Below are 6,000 nucleotides of genomic sequence, written 5' to 3' on the forward strand. Positions count from 1 at the left end.
CAATGACCCTGCACGTTCCGTTGATGAAGTTGAAGTTGATGCACTGTACATATATTTCGACAGGTAATATTATTATTTTTGTGTTATTGTATGTCTGTTGTTCTGTTAGTAGACTGTATTCTATGAGGAGGTTGGATTTTCCACCTCGCTAGTTTGCACCACGCTCGCGGCTTACCTAGCAGTCAGGTGGCAGCCATTGTTGCACGTGGTGCGCATGCGTATCCCAAGTGCGCTGTTTTTCCATGCATTTTGATGTTCATGATTTCTTGTTGTTATTGTTAAATGGAGACCACTATACGATCACACAAGTGAAGATTTATGTAGTCTACACATTTTGTATTTTTGTTTTATATTATTGTTATAATTTGTGTAGTGTGAGTGACTACTATAGGGCTGAGGGCATTCTTAACCACTGAGACGAAATTAGACCAATGACCCTGCACGTTCCGTTGATGAAGTTGAAGTTGATGCACTGTACATATTTTTCGACAGAATAAATGAACGTGAGCCATCCAGCTGAGAGTGATTCATGAAAAGATACACCCCGTCACATTGGTGCCGTGACCTGTGGACCTGAAGTCAACTCTTCACCTTGACCCGGGACCACTCGGCTGGATCACTCTGCTGGACCGCTCCTGCGTGCTGTCTGGTGGGCGGCGTATGGTTTCACTCCGTTCATTCGGTGATGTTATGCACAAATGGATTGTTGAATTAATGAATGTGATCTGTGATTTATTTTAGTTTTATTGCTGTTTTGGTGACATTTTTCTTTACTGGTCTTTTATCTGATTAGTCTGTATAGTACTGTTTTCTTGAATTGTAATTCAACATGAGCCACAGACCAGGATGTTTCAGTACGCCACTAAGCAGTAGCATTGGGAGGGGTAGAGCGATCCTCCTCAGTGGAGGTAGGGGGATTCCAGTGTTGAGTTATGATAGTCCTGTTCAGGGGGGTGATGTTCATGTTGTGGGTAGTCAGGATGCTGCTGGGGCCCTTTCAGTTAGTGGGGACACAGTTCCTTCTCAGAGCCACGACATTGATCATGCACCGAGCACACGGGTCAGTGATGCCCCATCCCCAATCTCTGCTTTCCAGTTACCTAATGTAGTGAGCCAGATGAGTGACATAATTAGAGATGTTGGTCTACAGCTGGCAGATAGCATACTTGCACGCCTTGACTCAACGCTACCTCCTCTTAGCACTGCGCATGCACAGACCACGCCCACTGATACATCCACCCAGAGTCTAGACCTGTCCCAAGTCCAGTTGGTACCTCACAGGAGGGTGAAGGAGCCTCCAACGTTCAGAGGGGATGATAAGGACGCAGTGAATGTGCGTGAGTGGGAAGACATAATGAGGAGTTATGTGAAAAAGGCGAACATCAGAGCAGATCAGCAGGCGGAAGAAATATTCACCCATCTCAGGGGCAGGGCTAAGGATGTTGTGAAGTATGGGACGAGGAGCAGTGGCATTAATGTCGCTGAAAACCCAGAGGCCATCTATGGTCTTCTACGTAAGCATTTTGCTGCTGTTCCCTGTTCACCTATCCCCCTAGCCGACTTCTACACCACGCTGCCGAAGAGTGGTGAGGATGCGTATGACTACTGGCTAAGCCTCAATCAAGCTGCAGATGTTGCCACTGATCGCCTCAAAGAACAAGGTAAAACACTTGAGTGCCCTCTCCTGGAGGTGACACGTATGTTCATCAGGAACTGTCCATCCAAAGAGCTTGCCATGACTTTCAGATCAAAGACGATCGATAAGTGGACTGCTGTAGAGGTCCAAGATGTACTTGACGAGTTCCACACTCAGGTGTGCTCGAACGGTGCTGCCGCAGCCGTGAGTAAAAGGCCCAGTGAGGGTGTGCTAGTGAACAGAGTTGAGATGTCAGGCACTGATATGTGTTCACCTGAAAAGCAGGATACTCGCCCAGACAAGGGGGCAGAGGCCTTTGAACGTATCATCTCAATGCTAGAGAAAGTCCTAGTGGAGAAGTCTGCTCCTGCTAAGGACATGTCAAACAAGCAGTATAGACCCAGCCCCCCCAGGATTGAGGGTCTGAATAACCTGCCGTGTGCTGTGTGTGGCGACGCTAGACACTCTGCTTGGACTCACTGCCGTGACCAGAGGCTCTGCTTCCAGTGCCATTCGCCTGGACACCCCAGATCCAAGTGTCCGATGCAGGGACGTGCCCAGTCGGCGCAGCAGGGAAACTTATAGATCTGCATTCAAGGGAGGACTGTGCAGATCCTGTTGATATCTCCCCAAATGATGAAATGGCTGATTGTGAGTCAACGTACAAGTCATTCATCTCCAGAGCGCCTTCGAACAAGACAGTAGTATTTCAAGGTCTACACAGAGTCCAAAGGTCTGATAGTTTATTCTACACCACTGTCTCCGCTGCAGATGTCTCTCTTAGAGCGATGATAGACAGTGGTTCTATGGCATGCACGCTTAGCGAGGCTGCGGAGGCGCGTCTCTTGCAGCGTAACCCTGATCTGAGAGGATGCCCCGCTGATGATGTCATCATCATAGGATGTGGTGGTCACCGAGTTGTACCTAAGGCAATATACAATGTCGATGTGGTGGTGTATGACTGCAAGATGGTCATCCCAATGCTTGTGGTGCCTGGACAGACTGATGACATGATACTAGGCAGTAATGCCATCAAGAAAATCCTAGAGTTGATGAGGAAGACTGACAGCTATTGGCGGCTGATATCTGAACATGGTGGTGGCAGTGATGGGGACTGTCATCACTTCTTCTCTCTCCTTTCCAATACAGAGAGATGGAGGGGTGAGACAGTGCCTGAGAAGGTTGGCACACTGAAGCTACAACAGTGTGTGGTGCTACAGCCAAATAGTGAGCATCTTGTATGGGGCAGACTCCCTGTGTCGGCACCTATATCAGAGGGCAGTACGGTGGTTGTGGAACCAACTCAGTCCAGATGCAGACCGAATAAAGTTCTGGTTGGCAGAGTTGTTACGCCGATGTGGGGCGACCGATGGCTGCCTATGAAGGTTGTGAATCCCACCGGTGAGCCGGTAGTGCTGAAGCGAAACACCAAATTGGCGGACGTGTTCCCCTGCATTGCCGCTGAAGATCTGTCCCCGCCCGACCACATTCAGTCTTCCCCACAATCCGTGACTGGTGAGTCTGTAGCAAGGCCCAAAGAAGACATCAGAAAGGCACTGGAGGAACTTGGTCTACGCGACCTAGACTTGGACGCGTGTGAAGTCTCTGACCTGTGGAGAGAGAAGCTTTGTCAGCTTGTTGTGAAATACGAGTCAATCTTTTCACGCCACAAGTTGGACTGTGGTGAGGCGTCTGACTTCGTGCACAAGATACATCTGGTGGACGAGAGGCCATTTCGCCTGCCCTACCGCAGAGTGCCACCGAACCACTACGAGAAGCTGAGGTCTGCCATCAACGACATGGAGGAGAAGGGCATAATTCGTAAGTCCAACAGCGAATATGCCTCGCCCTTGGTTCTTGTGTGGAAGAAGGATGGAGGATTGCGCATCTGTACGGACTTCAGATGGCTTAATGCGAGGACAACGAAAGACGCACATCCGCTGCCTCATCAGGCTGACGCGCTGGCTGCACTAGGTGGTAATGCCTACTTCTCCACAATGGACCTTACCTCTGGTTTCTACAACGTGCCTTTACATGAGGACCACAAGAAATACACTGCGTTCTCCTCTCCCTTTGGCCTGCATGAATATAACCGGATGCCTCAAGGGTTGTCCAACAGCCCGGCTACGTTCATGCGGATGATGCTCTCGATCTTTGGGGATCAGAATTTCACCAGTCTATTGTGCTACCTAGACGATGTTATGGTCTTCGCTCCTACAGAACAGCTGGCACTCGAGCGTCTAGAGATGGTTTTCTCTCGTTTGAAGTACAACAATCTCAAATTGGCTCCAAAGAAGTGCTATCTTCTGCGGAAATCAGTACGGTTTCTCGGCCATATCATCAATGAGTCAGGAGTGCAGACGGACCCTGGGAAGGTTGAAGCCATTAGCCAAGTACAGGTATCCGATCTGATGGACAGTGATGGGGTGTCTCCTTCACAGAAGAAGATTAGGTCCTTCTTGGGCATGATGCTTTACTATCAGCACTTCATTGAAGATTGTTCCTCTAAGGCCAGACCCCTATTCAAGCTTCTCTCTGGACAGAACGCTGGAGAAAAGGCACGCAGAGGGAGAAAACCAGTGAAGAAATGTCACAATCTTGTAAAGCTCAAACCAGCTGACTGGACGCCCGAGTGTAGGGATGCTTTCGAGACATTGAAGCGCGATCTCCTGCATTCTGTAACCCTGGCCCATCCTGATTTCGCAAAGCCATTTATCCTAGCAGTGGATGCTTCATTCGATGGGATTGGCGCCGTCATCTCTCAGCTCCAGCCTGGTGATAAAGTTGCAAGACCAGTTGCCTTCGCTAGTAGGACGCTGTCACATGCTCAGTTGAACTCACCGACTTGAGTTCCTGGCATTGAAGTGGGCTGTATGCGAGAAGTTTTCGCACTGGCTGAAGGGAGTGCATTTCACAGCGTGGTCGGATAACAACCCCTTGACCTACATCCTAACGAAGCCCAAGTTAGATGCATGCGAACAGAGGTGGGTGGCCAAACTTGCTGCATATGATTTCGATCTGAATTATATCCCAGGGCCTAGGAACATAGTCGCTGATGCGCTGAGCCGTGAGCCATTTGTTAAGTCCTGTGTGAGCCATCGCCTGGTGAGGGAGCCTTACCTGTCCTTGCTGGATCAGGTGAATGGAGTAGTGGCTGGTACGGTGCAGGACGCTTTCCGGCTGACTACCAACTGTCAAGGTGTTCAGCACACTGATGTCGACACAGATGAGGTCCTGAGTCCTGAGTCTTCTGGAGGTGCCATTAGTGCTGAGGAGGTGTCTGCTGTCATGGACGTCCATCGTACTGGGGGTGTTTCTCAGCTGCCCTACATTAATCCGGAGTATTTGCAATTGCCCGAGGAAGACCCTTCCATCGCCATCCCACAGAGTCAATTACACAATCTCCAGCAACAAGATGCTGTAGTGAGCAGGGTTCTCTTTTATATGCAGCGACATAGGAAACCAAATGCACACGAGAGAACAGCTGAGTCTAGCTGTGTGCTCAGGCTGTTGAAACACTGGAAGAAGTTGAGAGTGCGTAGTGGACTCCTCTACCGTGTGAAGAGAGACCGCATCAGGGACAAGAGGATCTTTCAGTTCGTCACTCCAGAAGCTCTGAAGCGACAAGTCTTGCATGGAGTCCACGATGCTGCTGGCCACCAGGGTCGCTCAAGATCATCCTCTCTGGCCAGTGAACGATTCTTCTGGACAGGCATGCAGAGGGATGTTGAGAATCACGTGAAGCACTGTCAGAGATGTATTTTGGGGAAGACTCCTGAACCACACGCCCGAGCACCTCTTGAGAGCATCCGCACTTCAGCCCCTATGGACTTAGTGTGCATCGATTTTTGGACCGCAGAGCAGAGCGACAAGAAGACCATTGATGTTCTTGTTGTTACGGACCATTTTTCTAAAGTAGCTCTTGCCTTCCCCTGTCGGAACCAGACTGCGAAACAAGTTGCCCGCTGTCTATGGGACAAGTTTCTTTGCATATATGGGTTCCCCAAAAGAATCCATTCGGATCAGGGAGCTAACTTTGAGAGTCGGCTTCTAAAAGATCTACTAGAGATGGCAGGTGTGCATAAGTCCCATACGACTCCATACCACCCCATGGGCAACACACAGAGAGGTTCAACAGGACCCTCGGGGGCATGATAAGGGCCCTCCCTCCACTGAGCAAGTCCAGGTGGCCACAGATGCTCCAGACACTGACCTTCTGCTACAACTCCACTGTGCATGAGACCACGGGCTTCGCGCCATTCTACCTGATGTTCGGACGGGTCCCACGGCTGCCCGTGGATGTCATGTTTCATCATGTGCTGGAGGATGATGCCGTTGTCAGTCGTCATGAGTTTGTGCAACAT

Source organism: Nansenia antarctica, assembly GCF_963989245.1.
Source record: "Nansenia antarctica genome assembly, chromosome: 13".
Taxonomy (NCBI): domain Eukaryota; kingdom Metazoa; phylum Chordata; class Actinopteri; order Argentiniformes; family Microstomatidae; genus Nansenia; species Nansenia antarctica.